Consider the following 22270-nt stretch of genomic DNA (forward strand, 5'->3'; position numbering starts at 1 on the left):
GCCCTCAACATTGGGAGGGTGCTTTGGGGTAGCCCCCCAAAACACCTTGTCCCCATGTTGATGAGGACAAGGGCCTCATCCTCACAACCGTGGCCGGTGGTTGTGGGGGTCTGCGGGTGGGGGGCTTATCGGAATCTGGAAGCCCCCTTTAACAAGGGGACCCCCAGATCCCGGCCCCCCCCTGTGTGAAATGGTAAGGGGGTACTTACCCCTACCATTTCACTAAAAAACTGTCAAAAATGTTAAAAATGACAAGAGACAGTTTTTGACAATTCCTTTATTTAAATGCTTCTTCTTTCTTCCTTCATCTTCTTCTTCTTCTGGTTCTTCTGGCTCTTCTGGTTCTTCCTCCGGCGTTCTCGTCCAGCATCTTCTCCGCGGCGTCTTCTATCTTCTTCTCCTCGGGCCGCTCCGCACCCATGGCATGAGGGGAGGCTCCCGCTCTTCTCTTCATCTTCTTCTCTTCTTCATCTTCTTCTTCATCTTCTTCTTCTTCTTCTCTTCTTCATGTCTTCTCCGGGCCGCTCCGCAGCCATGCTGTGGCATGGAGGGAGGCTCCCGCTGTGTGACGGCGTCTCTTCGTCTGACGGTTCTTAAATAACGGGGGGCGGGGCCATCCGGTGACCCCGCCCCCCTCTGACGCACGGTGACTTGACGGGACTTCCCTGTGACGTCACGGGGAATGCCACAGGGAAGTCCCGTCATGTCACCGTGCGTCAGAGGGGGGCGGGGTCACCGGGTGGCCCCGCCCCCCGTTATTTAAGAACCGTCAGACGAAGAGACGCCGTCACACAGCGGGAGCCTCCCTCCATGCCACAGCATGGCTGCGGAGCGGCCCGGAGAAGACATGAAGAAGAGAAGAAGAAGAAGAAGATGAAGAAGAAGATGAAGAAGAAGATGAAGAAGAGAAGAAGATGAAGAGAAGAGCGGGAGCCTCCCCTCATGCCATGGGTGCGGAGCGGCCCGAGGAGAAGAAGATAGAAGACGCCGCGGAGAAGATGCTGGACGAGAACGCCGGAGGAAGAACCAGAAGAGCCAGAAGAACCAGAAGAAGAAGAAGATGAAGGAAGAAAGAAGAAGCATTTAAATAAAGGAATTGTCAAAAACTGTCTCTTGTCATTTTTAACATTTTTGACAGTTTTTTAGTGAAATGGTAGGGGTAAGTACCCCCTTACCATTTCACACAGGGGGGGGGCCGGGATCTGGGGGTCCCCTTGTTAAAGGGGGCTTCCAGATTCCGATAAGCCCCCCGCCCGCAGACCCCCACAACCACCGGCCACGGTTGTGAGGATGAGGCCCTTGTCCTCATCAACATGGGGACAAGGTGTTTTGGGGGGCTACCCCAAAGCACCCTCCCAATGTTGAGGGCATGTGGCCTGGTACGGTTCAGGAGGGGGGGGGGCGCACTCTCGTCCCCCCCTCTTTTCCTGCGGCCTGCCAGGTTGCGTGCTCGGATAAGGGTCTGGTATGGATTTTTAGGGGGACCCCACGCCGTTTTTTTTTTTTTTTTTGGCGCGGGGTTCCCCTTAAAATCCATACCAGACCTGAAGGGTCTGGTATGGAATTTAGGGGGAACCCCACGTCAATTTTTTTTTTAAATTTTGGCTGGGGTTCCCCTTAATATCCATACCAGACCTGAAGGGCCTTGTATGGAATTTAGGGGGACCCCCACATCATTTTTTTTTTTTTATTTTGGTTCGGGGTTCCCCTGTGGGGAATTCCCATGCCGTTTTTATCAATGAACTTCTATGTGTATTGTCGGCAATGCAATAGCCGCGGGTAGTTTTAAATGAGTTTTTTCCTTCCAAATGTCATTTTGCTGTCAGACTGTTCTAAACACAGGAAACATGCGCCCCTTTACAGGCATACTATAGACACCCCCCAGGTACGAAATTTAAAGGGATATTACACTTTTATTGTTTGACTTTAAGCATTAATAAAATCACTGCTCCTGAAAAAACGGCCGGTTTTTAAAACTTTTTTTTGCATTGATCCATGTCCCCTGGGGCAGGACCCAGGTCCCCAAACACTTTTTATGACAATAACTTGCATATAAGCCTTTAAAATTAGCACTTTTGATTTCTCCCATAGACTTTTAAAGGGTGTTCCGCGGCATTCGAATTTGCCGCGAACACCCCAAATTGTTCGCTGTTCGGCGAACTTGCGAACAGCCAATGTTCGAGTAGAACATGAGTTCGACTCGAACTCGAAGCTCATCCCTACTCTTCATACACACTCAGGGCTCCGCCTCTTCATACACACTCAGGGCTCCACCTCTTCATACACACTCAGAGCTCCGCCCCTTCATACACACTTAGAGCTCCGCCTTTTCATACACACTCAGAGCTCCGCCCCTTCATACACACTTAGAGCTCCGCCTTTTCATACACACTCAGGGAGGAGGGAAAGGGGAAGGATATACAGTACATACACACACAACACAAGGCTGTGTACACACTATGAGATGATTCTCTGATCTCCACAAGGTGGTGATCTCACTTCTACCCAGATAGGAAGTCTCTATGGAAAACAGACAGGAAGTGATGTCAGGTACAGACAGGAAGTGATGTCAGGTACACAGGACATTCCATTTGGAAGGACGTAGAGAGGAGACGTTTCTGAATCTGGCAGCAGAGGAGGTAATATGTAGATTAACCCCTTCAGGGGGATCAGTTGATGATTAATATATTTTGCTTCCAAAGCTGGCCATACATGGTTCAGTTTTATCATTCAGCCAGTGGGCGGAGTCAGGTTGTCACCTCATCACTTTAAACCCGAACACATATGAATTACACAAGTTCTGTGGCTGATTAAGGTGGTAATTAAACTCACTTGGTGCCTTATCTGCATTCAATTAGCCTCCGAACCCGAGTAATTCATATGTGTTCAGGTTTAAAAGAGATGAGGTGGCAACCAGGGCCGGTACCAGGGGTGGGCGGGAGGGGCATCTGCCCTGGGCGGGATGAGAAGAGGGCGCAGTTTGCCGGGTACAGCACTTCCCATTCTGCAGCATATAACACAGGCAGAGAGCGGCTTTGTCCCTCCCTGTAGATCGTAGCACTACACCCGCCGCCTGCACAGTGCACTGTACTAGTCTTTCAGTAGAGTGAAGCAGGCGGGGTACGTGAGGTTGGGAAGGTATCAGCACTTTCCTGAATAAGCCCACATGTATACAACTTTTCCTGTCCTGGACAGCGGCTTCTCTCCCCCCTCTCCAGTCATTTCTATCACTCCTGCGTCATCTCTCTCACTGTCCCATGTCTGTGGAAGATCACCACCTCCACCCCCCCAGCCTACTATTATCTCTCCCTGCTCTAGATGATCTCAGAGCCTATTCCTCCTCTGTATAGTGACCCCCTCCCCTCCTGTGCCCTTCTCTCGGACCCCCTCCCCTCCTGTGCCCTTCTCTCGGACCCCCTCCCCTCCTGTGCCCTTCTCTCGGACCCCCTCCCCTCCTGTGCCCTTCTCTCGGACCCCCTCCCCTCCTTTGGCCTTCTCTCGGACCCCCTCCCCTCCTGTGCCCTTCTCTCGGACCCCCTCCCCTCCTGTGCCCTTCTCTCGGACCCCCTCCCCTCCTGTGCCCTTCTCTCGGACCCCCCCTCCCTTCCTGTGCCCTTCTCTCGGACCCCCCCTCCCCTCCTGTGCCCTTCTCTCGGACCCCCCCTCCCCTCCTGTGCCCTTCTCTCGGACCCCCCTCCCCTCCTGTGCCCTTCTCTCGGACCCCCCCTCCCCTCCTGTGCCCTTCTCTCGGACCCCCCCTCCCCTCCTGTGCCCTTCTCTCGGACCCCCCCTCCCCTCCTGTGCCCTTCTCTCGGACCCCCCCTCCCCTCCTGTGCCCTTCTCTCGGACCCCCCCCTCCCCTCCTGTGCCCTTCTCTCGGACCCCCCCCTCCCCTCCTGTGCCCTTCTCTCGGACCCCCCCTCCCCACCTGTGCCCTTCTCTCGGACCCCCCCTCCCCACCTGTGCCCTTCTCTCGGACCCCCCCTCCCACCTGTGCCCTTCTCTCGGACCCCCCCTCCCCACCTGTGCCCTTCTCTCGGACCCCCCCTCGTCACCTGTGCCCTTCTCTCGGACCCCCCCTCGTCACCTGTGCCCTTCTCTCGGACGGGCCCCCCCTCGGGCCCCCCCTCCCCACCTGTGCCCTTCTCTCGAACCCCCTCGTCTCCTGTGCCCTTCTCTCGGACCCCCTCATCTCCTGTGCCCTTCTCTCGGACCCCCCCTCGTCTCCTGTGCCCTTCTCTCGGACCCCCCCTCGTCTCCTGTGCCCTTCTCTCGGACCCCCCCTCATCTCCTGTGCCCTTCTCTCGGACCCCCCCTCCCCTCCTGTGCCCTTCTCTCGGACCCCCCCTCCCCTCCTGTGCCTTCTCTCGGACCCCCCCTCGTCTCCTGTGCCCTTCTCTCGGACCCTCTCGTCTTCTGTGCCCTTCTCTCGGACCCCCTCGTCTCCTGTGCCCTTCTCTCGGACCCCCCTCGTCTCCTGTGCCCTTCTCTCGGACCCCCCCTCGTCTCCTGTGCCCTTCTCTCGGACCCCCCCTCCCCTCCTGTGCCCTTCTCTCGGACCCCCCCCTCCCCTCCTGTGCCCTTCTCTCGGACCCCCCCCTCCCCTCCTGTGCCCTTCTCTCGGACCCCCCCCCTCCCCTCCTGTGCCCTTCTCTCGGACCCCCCCCTCCCCTCCTGTGCCCTTCTCTCGGACCCCCTCATCTCCTGTGCCCTTCTCTCAGACCCCCTCGTCTCCTGTGCCCTTCTCTCGGACCCCCTCCCCTCCTTTGCCCTTCTCTCGGACCCCCTCCCCTCCTGTGCCCTTCTCTCTGACCCCCTCCCCTCCTGTGCCCTTCTCTCGGACCCCCCCTCCCCTCCTGTGCCCTTCTCTCGGACCCCCCCTCCCCTCCTGTGCCCTTCTCTCGGACCCCCCCTCCCCTCCTGTGCCCTTCTCTCTGTGTTATCTCTCCCTGCTCTAGATGATCTCAGAGCCTATTCCTCCTCTGTATAGTGACCCCCTCCCCTACTGTGCCCTTCTCTCGGACCCCCTCCTGTGCCCTTCTCTCGGACCCCCTCCCCTCCTGTGCCCTTCTCTCGGACCCCCTCCCCTCCTGTGCCCTTCTCTCGGACCCCCCTCCCCTCCTGTGCCCTTCTCTCGGACCCCCTCCCCTCCTGTGCCCTTCTCTCGGACCCCCTCCCCTCCTTTGCCCTTCTCTCGGACCCCCTCCCCTCCTGTGCCCTTCTCTCGGACCCCCCCTCCCCTCCTGTGCCCTTCTCTCGGACCCCACCTCCCCTCCTGTGCCCTTCTCTCGGACCCCCCCTCCCCTCCTGTGCCCTTCTCTCGGACCCCCCCTCCCCTCCTGTGCCCTTCTCTCGGACCCCCCCTCCCCTCCTGTGCCCTTCTCTCTGTGTTATCTCTCCCTGCTCTAGATGATCTCAGAGCCTATTCCTCCTCTGTATAGTGACCCCCTCCCCTACTGTGCACATCTCTCGGACCCCCTCCTGTGCCCTTCTCTCGGACCCCCTCCCCTCCTGTGCCCTTCTCTCGGACCCCCTCCCCTCCTGTGCCCTTCTCTCGGACCCCCTCCCCTCCTTTGCCCTTCTCTCGGACCCCCTCCCCTCCTGTGCCCTTCTCTCGGACCCCCTCCCCTCCTGTGCCCTTCTCTCGGACCCCCTCCCCTCCTGTGCCCTTCTCTCGGACCCCCCCTCCCTTCCTGTGCCCTTCTCTCGGACCCCCCCTCCCCTCCTGTGCCCTTCTCTCGGACCCCCCCTCCCCTCCTGTGCCCTTCTCTCGGACCCCCCCTCGTCTCCTGTGCCCTTCTCTCGGACCCTCTCGTCTCCTGTGCCCTTCTCTCGGACCCCCCCTCCCTTCCTGTGCCCTTCTCTCGGACCCCCCCTCCCCTCCTGTGCCCTTCTCTCGGACCCCCCCTCGTCACCTGTGCCCTTCTCTCGGACGGGCCCCCCCTCGGGCCTCCCCTCCCCACCTGTGCCCTTCTCTCGAACCCCCTCGTCTCCTGTGCCCTTCTCTCGGACCCCCTCATCTCCTGTGCCCTTCTCTCGGACCCCCTCATCTCCTGTGCCCTTCTCTCAGACCCCCTCGTCTCCTGTGCCCTTCTCTCGGACCCCCCCTCGTCTCCTGTGCCCTTCTCTCGGACCCCCCCTCGTCTCCTGTGCCCTTCTCTCGGACCCCCCCTCGTCTCCTGTGCCCTTCTCTCGGACCCCCCCTCCCCTCCTGTGCCCTTCTCTCGGACCCCCCCTCCCCTCCTGTGCCCTTCTCTCGGACCCCCCCTCCCCTCCTGTGCCCTTCTCTCGGACCCCCCCTCGTCTCCTGTGCCCTTCTCTCGGACCCCCCCTCCCCTCCTGTGCCCTTCTCTCGGACCCCCCCTCCCCTCCTGTGCCCTTCTCTCGGACCCCCACTCCCCTCCTGTGCCCTTCTCTCGGACCCTCTCGTCTCCTGTGCCCTTCTCTCGGACCCCCTCGTCTCCTGTGCCCTTCTCTCGGACCCCCCCTCGTCTCCTGTGCCCTTCTCTCGGACCCCCCCTCGTCTCCTGTGCCCTTCTCTCGGACCCCCCCTCCCCTCCTGTGCCCTTCTCTCGGACCCCCCCTCCCCTCCTGTGCCCTTCTCTCGGACCCCCCCTCCCCTCCTGTGCCCTTCTCTCGGACCCCACCTCCCCTCCTGTGCCCTTCTCTCGGACCCCCCCTCCCCTCCTGTGCCCTTCTCTCGGACCCCCCCTCCCCTCCTGTGCCCTTCTCTCGGACCCCCCCTCCCCTCCTGTGCCCTTCTCTCTGTGTTATCTCTCCCTGCTCTAGATGATCTCAGAGCCTATTCCTCCTCTGTATAGTGACCCCCTCCCCTACTGTGCACATCTCTCGGACCCCCTCCTGTGCCCTTCTCTCGGACCCCCTCCCCTCCTGTGCCCTTCTCTCGGACCCCCTCCCCTCCTGTGCCCTTCTCTCGGACCCCCTCCCCTCCTTTGCCCTTCTCTCGGACCCCCTCCCCTCCTGTGCCCTTCTCTCGGACCCCCTCCCCTCCTGTGCCCTTCTCTCGGACCCCCTCCCCTCCTGTGCCCTTCTCTCGGACCCCCCCTCCCTTCCTGTGCCCTTCTCTCGGACCCCCCCTCCCCTCCTGTGCCCTTCTCTCGGACCCCCCCTCCCCTCCTGTGCCCTTCTCTCGGACCCCCCCTCCCCTCCTGTGCCCTTCTCTCGGACCCCCCCTCGTCTCCTGTGCCCTTCTCTCGGACCCTCTCGTCTCCTGTGCCCTTCTCTCGGACCCCCCCTCCCTTCCTGTGCCCTTCTCTCGGACCCCCCCTCCCCTCCTGTGCCCTTCTCTCGGACCCCCCCTCGTCACCTGTGCCCTTCTCTCGGACGGGCCCCCCCTCGGGCCTCCCCTCCCCACCTGTGCCCTTCTCTCGAACCCCCTCGTCTCCTGTGCCCTTCTCTCGGACCCCCTCATCTCCTGTGCCCTTCTCTCGGACCCCCTCATCTCCTGTGCCCTTCTCTCAGACCCCCTCGTCTCCTGTGCCCTTCTCTCGGACCCCCCCTCGTCTCCTGTGCCCTTCTCTCGGACCCCCCCTCGTCTCCTGTGCCCTTCTCTCGGACCCCCCCTCCCCTCCTGTGCCCTTCTCTCGGACCCCCCCTCCCCTCCTGTGCCCTTCTCTCGGACCCCCCCTCCCCTCCTGTGCCCTTCTCTCGGACCCCCCCTCCCCTCCTGTGCCCTTCTCTCGGACCCCCCCTCCCCTCCTGTGCCCTTCTCTCGGACCCCCCCTCCCCTCCTGTGCCCTTCTCTCGGACCCCCCCTCGTCTCCTGTGCCCTTCTCTCGGACCCCCCCTCGTCTCCTGTGCCCTTCTCTCGGACCCCCCCTCCCCTCCTGTGCCCTTCTCTCGGACCCCCCCTCCCCTCCTGTGCCCTTCTCTCGGACCCCCCCTCGTCTCCTGTGCCCTTCTCTCGGACCCTCTCGTCTCCTGTGCCCTTCTCTCGGACCCCCTCGTCTCCTGTGCCCTTCTCTCGGACCCCCCCTCGTCTCCTGTGCCCTTCTCTCGGACCCCCCCTCGTCTCCTGTGCCCTTCTCTCGGACCCCCCCTCGTCTCCTGTGCCCTTCTCTCGGACCCCCCCTCGTCTCCTGTGCCCTTCTCTCGGACCCCCCCTCGTCTCCTGTGCCCTTCTCTCGGACCCCCCCTCCCCTCCTGTGCCCTTCTCTCGGACCCCCCCTCATCTCCTGTGCCCTTCTCTCGGACCCCCTCGTCTCCTGTGCCCTTCTCTCGGACCCCCTCGTCTCCTGTGCCCTTCTCTCAGACCCCCTCGTCTCCTGTGCCCTTCTCTCGGACCCCCCCTCCCCTCCTGTGCCCTTCTCTCGGACCCCCCCTCCCCTCCTGTGCCCTTCTCTCGGACCCCCCTCGTCACCTGTGCCCTTCTCTCGGACCCCCCCTCGTCACCTGTGCCCTTCTCTCGGACGGACCCCCCCTCCCCACCTGTGCCCTTCTCTCGAACCCCCTCATCTCCTGTGCCCTTCTCTCGGACCCCCCCTCCCCTCCTGTGCCCTTCTCTCGGACCCCCCTCGTCACCTGTGCCCTTCTCTCGAACCCCCTCATCTCCTGTGCCCTTCTCTCGGACCCCCCCCTCCCCTCCTGTGCCCTTCTCTCGGACCCCCCTCGTCACCTGTGCCCTTCTCTCGGACCCCCCCTCGTCACCTGTGCCCTTCTCTCGGACGGACCCCCCCTCCCCACCTGTGCCCTTCTCTCAGACCCCCTCATCTCCTGTGCCCTTCTCTCGGACCCCCCCTGTCTCCTGTGCCCTTCTCTCGGACCCCCCCTCCCCACCTATGCCCTTCTCTCGGACGGACCCCCCCTCCCCACCTGTGCGCTTCTCTCGAAACCCCTCGTCTCCTGTGCCCTTCTCTCGGACCCCCCCTCCCCACCTATGCCCTTCTCTCGGACGGACCCCCCCTCCCCACCTGTGCCCTTCTCTCGGACCCCCTCCCCTCCTGTGCCCTTCTCTCGGACCCCCTCCCCTCCTGTGCCCTTCTCTCGGACCCCCTCGTCTCCTGTGCCCTTCTCTCAGACCCCCTCGTCTCCTGTGCCCTTCTCTCGGACCCCCCCTCCCCTCCTGTGCCCTTCTCTCGGACCCCCCTCGTCACCTGTGCCCTTCTCTCGGACCCCCCCTCGTCACCTGTGCCCTTCTCTCGGACGGACCCCCCCTCCCCACCTGTGCCCTTCTCTCGAACCCCCTCATCTCCTGTGCCCTTCTCTCGGACCCCCCCTCCCCTCCTGTGCCCTTCTCTCGGACCCCCCTCGTCACCTGTGCCCTTCTCTCGAACCCCCTCATCTCCTGTGCCCTTCTCTCGGACCCCCCCTCCCCTCCTGTGCCCTTCTCTCGGACCCCCCTCGTCACCTGTGCCCTTCTCTCGGACCCCCCCTCGTCACCTGTGCCCTTCTCTCGGACGGACCCCCCCTCCCCACCTGTGCCCTTCTCTCAGACCCCCTCATCTCCTGTGCCCTTCTCTCGGACCCCCCCTGTCTCCTGTGCCCTTCTCTCGGACCCCCCCTCCCCACCTATGCCCTTCTCTCGGACGGACCCCCCCTCCCCACCTGTGCGCTTCTCTCGAAACCCCTCGTCTCCTGTGCCCTTCTCTCGGACCCCCCCTCGTTACCTGTGCCCTTCTCTCGGACCCCCCCTCCCCACCTATGCCCTTCTCTCCGACGGACCCCCCCTCCCCACCTGTGCCCTTCTCTCGGACCCCCTCCCCTCCTGTGCCCTTCTCTCGGACCCCCTCCCCTCCTGTGCCCTTCTCTCGGACCCCCTCGTCTCCTGTGCCCTTCTCTCGGACCCCCTCGTCTCCTGTGCCCTTCTCTCGGACCCCCTCGTCTCCTGTGCCCTTCTCTCGGACCCCCTCCCCTGCTGTGCCCTTCTCTCGGACTCAGGTAACAGTAACATACTTTCAGGCTTCATGTCACTGCTAATTGTGAAGACAACTGTTATTTCAGATTCTATTTTTAGTAAGGGCCCATTCACAAGGGGTACAAACATGCATCTCCCATGCAGGGCTGGCATTCATCAGCACGGGGGTACATAGGTGTTGTGCACATCCCCGTGTCAGCACCCCATTCATATCTGCATGGACAAAGCCTCTGTATCCTAATATGACATACAGGTGTGGGTCCCAATAGAAGTGAATGGGATGCTGGCACAGTGATATGTACACAATGCCCGTACATCCCTGTACTGATAAGAGAGCCCTGCACAGGACACACATGTCTGCACCCCATATGAATGGGTCCTAAAGAACTATACATGGAGGCTTACTGAGCTCCCCAGGAATAAGAAAACAACAGGAGCTACTAAACCTGGCCTTGGATGGAAATGTAACGGGTCCAGCAAGGTCCGGACAAGTTTCAATCCTCCTATAGTCATTCTTGCTAAAGAGACAATGATCAACTTCTCTCAAACCAGCAGAAAGGTTTCCTTAGATTTGCAGCGCCGACATAAATGTCTCAGCGGAAAATATTCCCTCATCCACCTTAGTTGTGTGGATTGGGGGGATCCATTCAATTTTTTTTCGATCAGACACTGATTGATAAAAAAATAAAAACAATCCATCTATGGCCAGCCTCCAGCTTACCTTACGTTATACAATCTGATTGTACAATATCTTTTGGATCTATCACCAACTATTTAGTACAAAGGCCTGCTTGATTGGATACTACTTAAATGAATTGTTTAGGTTGTTCATATATTACAAAGTTTTCATAAATCTAAAGGAGATTCTACAACCAGATTGTATAGTGTATGCTATACCTACAGTATAGTGTTCTTGTGCATGAGTACTAAGAGTGACAAATGTTTTCCCTGTTATCTTTATTCTCACCCATGCAGAGCTTTGTCTTTGAGTTCATTAAACACCCCGACACATTGTCTAAAGCTGTTTACACACGAGGGTTGCACCAATACCTGTTTTGTACCAACAATATCTCAAGTACTCGCTGATACCAGTTGCCAATACCTTTGCGGTGCGGTTTGAGCCCATACAAAACGAGTGGGTTCAAATCGCACTGTAAAGAATCGCATGTGATTTGAACAGGAATGTGGTGCGATTCCTGTCTGAATCACATGTGGTTTCCCACGCCACTCCTGTGTGAACCCAGACTGAAGTCATGACAAGCCTCACACAGGAGCGGTGTGGGAAACTGCATGGGATTCAGACAGGAATCGCACCACATTCCTGTTCAAATCACATGTGATTCTTTACAGTGCGATTTGAGCCCATTCATTTTGTATGAGCTCAAATCGCACAGAAAGTATTGGTTTTAGATATTGGAGCATTAGTACAAGTACTCTTGCAAATGCTTAGTATCAGCAATGATACCAGTATCGGTGCCACCCTAGTACATGCTATTTTTTTCCAGCAAGCTGAACAGATTCCTCCATCCACTCAAAACAAGGTGGATGGAGGAATCCCCCCCCTCCTCTGTGCTATTGTACTCTGACAGCAGGACTCTTCCACTGTCAGAATACAACGATCAGGGCTGCAGCCCGCAGATCATAATTCTAGAGCACCATTTACAATCTTCAGAAATCACCCCCGGGCAGCCAGGTTACTCATTAATGACCGCGAACCAAGCCGTCATCAAAGCAATCTAATTGGCTGTGTGCTTTGTGATCATTGTGATTACCAACAAACCACAAATGAAAATAGTAATACTGGTGCACTCTGCAACCATCACATGTGTTTTTGTGTGCTGCAAATGCTTCTACTAGCTCAGCTGGAACAGCCGCTAGTATAGGGAATCGCCAGCTGAAAAAGCCGATATCTGAATGATGCCTGTAGCTGCACCCATCGTTCAGATATCCCCTCACAAAGTCAAGGATGTCATATATGATGGCCGGCTGGCAGGAAGTGGTTAATGGCATCCCAGTCCTTAGTCCATAGGGTTCAGTATTGAGTCCACCCTTTGCACAAACAAGGTCCATAAAGACATGAATAAGTGAGTTTGGGGTGGAGGAACTTGCTTTGCCTGCACGGAATCCTGACCTTAACCTGATTAGAACACCTTTGGGATGAATTGGAGAGGAGACTGAGCCAAGCTTTCTCATCCAACATCAGTGCCTGACCTCACAATTGCGCTTCTAGAAGAATAGTCAACCATTCCCATAGACACACTACTAAACCTTGTGGACAGCCTTCCCAGAAGAGTTAAAGCTGTTATAGCTGCAAAGGGTGGGCCAATATTGAAACCTATGGACTAGGATGCCATTAAAGTTCATGTGCTTGTCACCGGAAGCGGACGCTGATGTGAGAGTGAGAGCGCTCCCCCCCTCCCTCTCCTTCCTCTCCCCTCATTCCCCCCAAGTTGGGCTTCTCTCCCCGGGACCTCCAAATGCCATGGGCTGATTGGGAGCCGTCCGTGAGATCTGGCATTTGACCGCTGTACTGATGAGAGTGGAGTTTTTTTTCCCCTAAACCCATGCGGTCATCAGCGTGAATGCCATGGAGGAGACTAGAACAGCGCCTCCTTGATTAGAGGAGGACAGTAAAGACATGAGAGATCCACCTGAATCCTACTACGGCTCCATATGCTGAAAGAAATACAAAGTGCGGAGAGTTTGTTCTCTTTTCCCCTCATACTCCCCTGATATCAGCGCGGTGGCTGGGTGAGACTTTTCCAGTTATGTACTTGTTGGAGGAGGGGAAGGAGGCCATGTACAGACTGTGTATAGATAAATGCTAGATTTTTTTTTCTCCTTTCATTCCTGATACTCTGGTGTGAACTCAGAAACTAAGAGGCTGGACTGTGAAGAGTAACTTTTTTTTTTTTCTCTCCCACCTTATCGGACTTTTTTTCTTGGCTTGGACTGAGTTCGCTGGGCTGGTTGTGGTGGAAATATAATGTGTTGAGGGGGAAATATTTATTTTATTACTTCTGCACTAAGTACTAAATTACCCCTATCCATATAAAAGAGGAAAAAAAAATAGAAGAGCAGTCTGAGATCCTGGCAGTGGGCCATTCGTTGGGACAACCCCACTGTAATTTAAATAATGTAATTACCACAGAGACTTGAGACCCGGAGGGTTAACCCCTTCAGTACTGGATGACAGGGGAAAAGGTTTCTTTTTTTTTTTTCTTGCAGCTTGTATTTCTCTGTGTATTACATACTGCCAGCTCCAAGGACACTATGTCTAAAATATAACCACCTCCAAAATCAGTGTGGGTAACTGAAAAGGAGCCAGTTTATGAGACAATTTTAACACCACTAAAACAGCAGAACAGGGAGGATTATCCTAGGTACCTTGGAGGCTGCTCAAATCGCCTTCTTCATTGAAGGCCAGAGAGGCTTTAGCACCACTCCAATGAAGACCTACCATAGAGGGGAGTAATGGCGATGATGTTAGAGTCCCTACCGCCCTCCCTAACTTTCATAGGTTGAGAGGCACCTCTCTGGTGAATCCCAGGTGGATCTTGCTGACAAGTGGAGGTGTGAGAGACCCTCCCTGAAATATTGCCATAGCCTTATCTATTGGAACAAAGTAGAGTGCCTTTTGTACCCCCTGCAATACTAGGACTTGTGAACTTCTCTGGGTGAGAAATTATCAATAATTTATTCCTAGGAAAAGGAGGAAGGTCACAAACTAAAAATGAGGTACTTTTACCCCCCCCCCGCCACCACCTTATGGTGAACAGTAAACAGTTTGGGATGTGATTATGTCATCAAAGCACACCACAAAGGTGAGTCAGGCAGCGGCTGCCAGATTAAAGGAATTTTTACGCTTGCAGGGGCAGACTTCTCCAAAAAATATCCAACAGACCCAACATGTTACTATGTTGTCTAAACCAGTCTGGGGCGAATCCTATAAGGAAGAGTTTGGGACAGGGCCAGGTAACCCCCAGTGAAGGGGGACGATTGCCTCCACAGGAGCTTTACCGGCTGAGGGGATGGAGGATGCTCAAGGGCAAGCAAGGTCACCATCTAGTACCACACCAGAACCATCACTAACAGGAATACTGGAAGCAATTCCTGCAAAAGTTCTATAAATGAAATGTCTGTCCAGCTCAAAACTGTGCGGGAAGAACTGTCCCTTGTTAGGCATTATATGCAAAAGGTCCGGGAAAGGACTACTGCCCTTGAGGGGAGGGTTAGTTTAATGGAAGATGATTTAAATCCTATGAAACGGGAGATGAGATTTATAAGGGAACAAATGGCTAATTATCAGACAAAGATTGACGACATGGAGAACAGGATGCGCAGGAAGATTGTAGGGATAGTGGGTCTCCCCGAATGGACTGAGGGATTAGATCCTATTGGATTTCTGGAAAAATGGTTTAAGGATCTGTTTGGAGATCAGTCTTTTTCACCCTTCTTTGCACTGGAAAGAGTCCATAGGGTCCCCCCTAGACCCCCCCCCCCCCCCCCCAACCAGGTGCCCCTCCAAGGCCTCTCCTAGTAAAAATACTTCACTATAAGGATAAAGTGACCATACTAAATAAAGCTAGAGAAATGGACAATATCCAGTACAATGGTAATAGGGTTTCCATGTACCCTGACTTCTCACCTGACTTACAAAAACGGAGGGCCAAGTTTGGAGAAGTTAAGCGCAAATTGCAACAATTAATCCGGCAAGATTATGAATAAACGCTATGGGGGAGACTGTGTTTTTTGATACCCCAGAGAGAGTCGAAGATTGGATAGAAATTTATAAGAAGAGACTGTACAACAGTTTGACTTTTACCCTAGAATTTCATTAACATTGTTGGGATTTAGTTTAATTCACACAATAAGCACAATGTTGTATAATAAGGGGAGGCAGATCATGGGGTATGGCAAAGAGTTTTCTCCATATGTGTTTTTCGTTTTGTGTTTTTGTCTTGTTTGTTTTGTTTGTCCGTTTTAGGTGTTGGCTGTATAGGCTTAAGGGGATGGTGGGTTAGGGAGGGAAGAGTGTAAGTACTTAAGTTTAAAGATGTTGATAGTACCTAAAATGATTGGTACAAGTAACGGTCACATTAGGATGCCCCCCAAATAGGCCTAGTGGCCAGGCGAGAGGGTTGCATGGGAGTATGAGTTGGAATATGGGGTGTGTTTGGTACACAAGATGATTTGAAACTAATTATGCCCCATATACACGGTCAGATTTTCCGACGGAAAATGTGTGATAGGACCTTGTTGTCGGAAATTCCGACCGTGTGTGGGCTCCATCACACATTTTCCATCGGATTTTCCGACACACAAAGTTTGAGAGCAGGCTATAAAATTTTCCGACAACAAAATCCGTTGTCGGAAATTCCGATCGTGTGTACACAAATCCGACAGACAAAGTGTCACGCATGCTCAGAATAAATAAAGAGATGAAAGCTATTGGCCACTGCCCCGTTTATAGTCCCGACGTACGTGTTTTACGTCACCGCGTTTAGAACGATTGGATTTTCTGACAACTTTGTGTGACCGCGTGTGTATGCAAGACAAGTTTGAGCCAACATCCGTCTGAAAAAATCCTAGGATTTTGTTGTCGGAATGTCCGAACAAAGTCCGACTGTGTGTACGGGGCATTAGAGTTATGAGGATAGGCAATATGGGGTCACAAAATCACATAAAGTCATGAAAGGCTTTTATCTTGTAGCCAACCGCCGGCCAAACGCGGTTATACCGGGGTTATGGCAGCTAGCCAAAGTAGGAACGTACATCGGCGGTCGGCAAGTGGTTAAACTTAAAACTGCATCACTGTTATCCCTAAATTTACGATTTATTGCATGAAATGTGACAGCTGAACAAGTAGGAAAAAATGTTCATGCAGATTGGGCCATTCAACCCACACCTCAGTTGTGTGAACTGACCCTTTCATGAAAGTTGCATGTCAACATAGCAAATTCTTGCAGAACAATAAAGTCAATTAACATTAACTAGGTTTATGTTCCATGTGATTTTGAAGTGTCTCAAAAAAGTTTCTTTTTTTCAGGTAGGAATGCCAGAAGAAATGGTAAAGCGCTGTGCAATACAGCTGGCCTGGGCTCTGGATTTTATGCACAGCAGAGGATTAGTGCACGGAGACCTTAGGCCAGACAATGTCCTGCTCATGGACAAGGAATGTCACACAATCAAGTTGTGTGACTTTGGCCTAACTGAGACCATTGGCAGCATTGTCATTAAAATGTCCCATATCATCCCCTATATGTCACCAGAGCTGTGTGCTTTGAAGAAAAATCAGTACTTGGTCATAACTCCAAGTGTAGATTCCTGGGCTTTTGCAGTTCTTCTCTTCATTGCTCTAACGGGTAACTTTCCCTGGAAAGAAGCAATGGCGGAGGATATTCTGTACCAGGTCTAAAAGTTCTGGCAGAAGAGTGACAATCTCTTTCCTCCACCAGCTCTCTGGGGGAAGTTCACAAAAGAAGCCCTGATGACGTTGAACAAATTCTTTTCTCAGGACCCCATCTCTCGACCCTCTGTTCTTTCCATCGTAAGCTGTACTCCCTATACTTGGAGAATTGAAGAATTATACCAGGAGGTAGTGACAGAGGTGGAAGGTGGCACTGAAGAATTTGAATTTGTTATCATACAGGATCCGGAACCCACAGAGCAAGGTGGTGACGACACTGGAGTATTTGAATGTATAATCATACAGGACCAGGAATCTACAATGGAAGGGGAAGACAACCTTGAAAGGGTTCATTTTGTGATCATACAGGAGCAGGAACTCCATGTACTATATCCATAAATTGACCCATGTGACCCTGGCCTAATTGTGATTTCAGAAAATGAAACTTTGGTTTTGGGTTCAGAAGTTGAAATTCCTTACAATCTAACTGGTCTTCTGGAAATAAGCTTTTAGGCACCAAATGCCAAAGGGGATGAGTCTGGGACCCCATGTGCTCTATGGATATCAGTACGGTTTCAGTTTCTGATTCTATATTGCAATTGAAGTCGCTAAATTTGCCAACATTTTCAGAGCTTTACTGGTGTTGTGCATATATTGAGTAATGCTTTCCGTGGATAAAGCCAGAAAAACAACTTTTGTACAGAGGATTTGAATTACTGGCAGGTTTTGCCAACTGTCTTCCTGTCCCAGTGACCACCTCTCTGGGAATGTTACATTTTTGTAATTTCTGCATGCCTTTAGGTTTCAAAAAAACTTAAATAAAACATGTTTTATCTCCACTTCAAATAGCCCCTTTTTTCCTGTGATATAAGAGACTGTCACCAACTTTGGAAGCACAAAAAAGTTAGTTATTTAAAATGGTTACTTGTTCTGACCCCACTCCCCATTTATTCACTTGCATCATGCTAGAAAAATTTGACTACTGCAGGGAGAGTCAATTGCCTACCACAACTTTTCTTCCACTTTGATCACAGCCATCTGCATTGATCCATGTCCCTTGAGGCAGGACCCAGGTCCCCAAACACTTTTTATGACAATAACTTGCATATTGGCCTTTAAAATTAGCACTATTGATTTTTCACGTTCAAGCCCCATAGACTTTAACGGTGTTCGAACAAATTTTTTGCCTGTTCGCGTGTTCTGGATGCGAACCAAACAGGGTGGTGTTCGGCCCATCCCTAGTGCATGGTACTGTGTACACCAACAGAAGTGTAATGACAACTCTATGTATATATGTATATGTATGTATGTGTGTGTATATGTGTGTGTGTGTGTGTGTATATATATATATATATATATATATATATATATATATATATATATATATATATATATATATATATATATATATATATATAAATATACATATATATATATATATATAAATATACATTTATTTATATATATATATATATAGTTATGTGTGTGTATGTATGTATGTACACTACAGCTAACTGAATCACCTGCCTGCCAGTAGTATATTAGGAACAGTACACCAGGAACGGACTGCAGTCTAGCTAAATTGGATACAGTAGATATATATATATACACACACAAGACTGACTGCGTGTGTGTGTATATATGTGTTATTTTTATATATATATATATATATATATATATATATATATATATATAAAATACACTGCAGCTGACAGAATAATCTGCCAGCCTGCTCAATCTAAATGACACTCTCTCCATCCACGCCAACAACACACTACACGAGGCCGACGTGCAGGCAGCCTTATATAGTTTGGGGGGGCAGGGCTCCCCTTGAGCCATGATTGGCAAAAGGCACCCTGCCTTTGGCCAATTATGGCTCTCTTAGCTGAGGGGGCTGTGATTGGCCAAAAGCATGCAGGTCATGGTGCATGCTCTGGCCAATCATCATACAGCAATGCACTGCGCTCCCGCAGTGCATTATGGGCCGTTACGCGCCGCTCGCGTATGGCCCATAATGTTTGGTTTTCGGCAAACAGCCAATGTTCGAGTCAAACTCATGTTCAACCTGTTGTGCTTTTTAAGGACAGGTTTCCCGCACAGTAATTATTATTGAGTAATTTTTACCGAGGATATTTTTAAGATACAAAATCAATCTATATGACACAGTCTATGCATATGAAACTTATTCACGGAGACGTGTGATTATACAAAATAGTTACATTTATTGGTTGACAAAAAACAAATAATTACATGAAATTAAGATACCGATTGCGTTACATGAACGTCTTGAAAATCAATAAAAACACTTGCAAAAATGGGCGTACCGTCCCTTTGACATAATACCACCATGATAACTTCTCGGTAGAATCAATAACATTGTGAACTTGACAATTAAACAGAATGTCTGTATTTCACACGTCCAACCGTTACTATACTGCAGGTAAGTATTTGGTTAACAATGTGAAATGAATTAGACGTTTGTTTTGTCAATAAAAGTGGCAACTATGCAAAAATAAAAAATATAATGAAAAATTGAATCTTTAGAGAAAAGTCTACAAGGCGGTTATTGATTTGGGAGAATTATTATCAACTGTATAATATTCAATACATCAATATTTGAGAGAACATACAAGATAAAATCAACATGACATAATTACTCATTCCAAGATGGCTACTAGTCTGGATTGCTGGTTACCAGAGTTAATATGGCTGCCGTAGCTTTCAAAAATGGATACTCTTAAAGAGGATTTACTTCTTGCGACCTCCGAGTTCCAAGGATCAGGGTTCAGGAATCTTCATGAATGTAAAGATATGCATTCATGCATGGTGCATGAGTGTCAGTCTGGGAGTGTGTGTATCTCCCAGTGTCCCCCTCAGGGTGTGTCCCTAAGTGTGTGTATGTAAAATACACTCAGTATAATTTTGATTAATCACTATTACATAAAATGCTTATATATATGTATCTCTATAAATGTATATCTATAAAAACTGGTATATCTATGAAAGACACATGTTGTTATATATATTAATCAAGATCACATAAAATAAAATATTACATAAAATGATTATCTATATGGATACATGTATAACTTCTGGTATCTCTAATGAATATTTGTTTATCTAAGCATAGGCTACAGTCTTATATAGTTATAATCATAATTATATGTTTTTCATAATACTAATTCGTTTCTTAAAACACTTCTACTTATAAAATCACACTTTCATATATATTTTCTTTATAACCAAGTTCTTAGATCATCAGATACTAAAATTATAATTATCTTTTGTGACCTACAAATATCATAGATAATTCAAATGTCTTATAATAACATGTAGGTATTTTAAAATATTTCTAACTTGCATAAACAAATCTTTCCCACCGTGTGTTGAATTGAATTTTAGTTTCAATGGATGTTTAGATAGTTTAGCTGTGTCCACAATTCCTACAATCTACACAATAGATTCTGTTATCCAAGGTGTTAGCTATTTATTATTATTATTATCATTATTATTATATGAGATTTATATAGCGCCGACAGTTCACGCAGCACTTTACAATGTATAAGGGGGACAACACAATTACAGTACAGTTCAATACAAAAGGTACAGGAGGGCCCGGCTCGTAGAGCTTACATTCTAAAGGGAGGGGGTGGTGGTACAATTTAAACAGTTCCTCACTCAAACACAATAGTTTAGGCCAAGTGAGTGTACTCTCTATGTGATAACAGTCCGAAAAACCTATTTAGTTTATGGCTGTATTTGTGGTGTTTATTTACAAACCACAGACAGGTACACATCTTCTTTGTTTTGTGAAATGAGACCTTATTGTTCCCGCAATTCTATTTCAACACAGTTTGTAGAAAACATTTGATCCATTGAAAACTTAGAAATCCTCTGAACTCACAAAGACCTTTTAGTTCATCAATCTTGTTTTAACTGTCTTTAAGAGAGCAATATCATAGTTTATAGGGGTGCTGAAATTAATCGTTGCATTGCGATTCGGGTGTCCCCGATGCGGCATCGATGCATAAGGACCGGAAAATCGATGTCATTACTACTAGCCCTGCCCCTCCCGGGAAAGCGCTCTGAGAATATTTTTTAAATGACTTTATTTTAATTAATGTTGTATTACAATGGATGCTGTGCCCCCACTGTATGTGCTTTTTAAAAAATGATGTCACTTCATACCGAATTTCGCTGTAGTACGATCATGTGACTTCCGGCCCGTCCTGCCCCTCCGCTCTCCTCTTCCGTCTCCTGAGTCCTGACCTCAGCGGGGAATTCTCAGTCCTGCCCACCTCTCTTCTGATACGATAACTATAGTCAGCGGGCGGGACTGAGAATTCCCCGCTGACGTCAGGACTCAGGAGACACGTGAGAGGGGAGAGGAGAGCGGAGAGGGGTGGGACGGGACGGGAGTCACATGATCGTACTACGGCATAATTCGGTATGAAGTGACATCGTTTTTTAGAAAGCACATACAGCGGGGGCACAGCATTCATTGTAATGCAACATTTATTAAAAGAAAGTAATTGTGGGGGGGGGTTAGTGATGGCTGCATTTAATGGGCACAGGTGGCTGCATTTGACAGGCACAGGTGGCTGCGTTTGACGGGCACAGGTGGCTGTGTTTGGGCACAAGTGGCTGCGTTTGAAGGGCACAGGTGGCTGCATTTGACAGGCACAGGTGGCTGCGCTTGGGTACAGATGGCTGCGTTTGACGGGCACAAGTGGCTGCGTTTGGGCACAGGTGGCTGCGTTTGACGGGCACGGTGGCTGCGTTTGACGGGCACAAGTGGCTGCGTTTGACGGGCACAAGTGGCTGTATTTGACGGGCACAGTGATGTTGCTTTTGATGGGGAGGTTCAGTATTTTTCAGTTTGTTCGCGCCCCCCCAAAAAATTTTGAGCAGTTGCCACTGGTCAGCACAGAGACAGTACAGGGAACTTCACAGGGCTGTTTGTCAGCTGTGGATTGTAATCCCTCCTGACCTCCCAGCAGCAGTGTGTGTGAATGTCTGTGCCCTGTAGTGCACTTTTTAAGGGAGTGAGGTTATTTTCAATTCAAAGCGGAGTTCCAGTCAATTTTTTGTTTATTAGAAGTCAGCAGCTACAAAAAAAGTGCATCTTCTGACTTTTAATAAAAAGACACTCACCTGTCCCACAATCCAGCAACATGGCCACCCAAACCCTCCCTTCTCTCCCCCGCCTGTCCACAGCGCTGGCAATACTACTGTGGGCATCTGGCTGTGACAGCTTGCAGCTTCACAGCCGGGTGCGCATGTCTCACTGCACTGCCCTGTCCTGCATAGCCGGGCAATCTTTTGGGAACTGTGATGTGTCCCAGAAGATTGCAGGGTGGAAGGGCCACCTAGGCGGCCCAAGTGGAAGTGGGAGCTCGTCGGTAATCGTGATGCATCGCGGAATCAAATCATATTGAATCGTTGACCAGATAATCATAATGGAATCGTGAGACCACTGAAGATATGCACCCCAAATAGTTTATCTATTTTTTTTAGGCCTAAGCAACTCTCAGATTTCTGCCAGTAAATATAAAATGGATTTCTTCATGAATCCACAACAGACCCGAACAGAAAGCTCATCCCTACTTCCAAACAAATGTATGAAATCCTCGATGAGTCCTCCTTCTATGTGATCTAGAAGATCTGGAATCACAATGTCTTTATGGATGAAGTGGATGACCCGGTTTATATATTATTTATTGTTTTACAGCTTTTTTCACTCTATAATTCATTATTTTATGTACAGTATCTGACAAAAGTAAGTACACCCCTCAGTCACATTTGTGTAAATCTTTTCTTGTATCTTTTCATGTGACAACACTGAAGAAATGACACTTGTCTACAATGTAAAGTAGTGAGTGTACAGCTTGTATAACAGTGTAAATTTGCTGTCCCCTCAAAATAACTCAACACACAGCCATTAATGTCTAAACCGCTGGCAACAAAAGTCAGTACACCCCTAAGTG

General features: G+C 51.0%; 1 protein-coding gene and 1 long non-coding RNA gene across 2 annotated transcripts in view; both read left to right on the forward strand.

Moving 5' to 3' along the window:
- The window catches only part of LOC141122064 (uncharacterized), a 236834-nt gene that overhangs the window by 203179 nt on the left and 11385 nt on the right, over nucleotides 1-22270 (forward strand). The window lies entirely within an intron of this gene.
- Nucleotides 2479-17107, forward strand: LOC141122050 (uncharacterized). The gene is made up of 2 exons (XR_012240617.1): nucleotides 2479-2639; nucleotides 15924-17107. It is a non-coding gene; the product is annotated as an uncharacterized lncRNA (long non-coding RNA).

The sequence above is a fragment of the Aquarana catesbeiana genome, unplaced genomic scaffold (assembly GCF_042186555.1).
Source record: "Aquarana catesbeiana isolate 2022-GZ unplaced genomic scaffold, ASM4218655v1 unanchor237, whole genome shotgun sequence".
Lineage (NCBI taxonomy): Eukaryota > Metazoa > Chordata > Amphibia > Anura > Ranidae > Aquarana > Aquarana catesbeiana.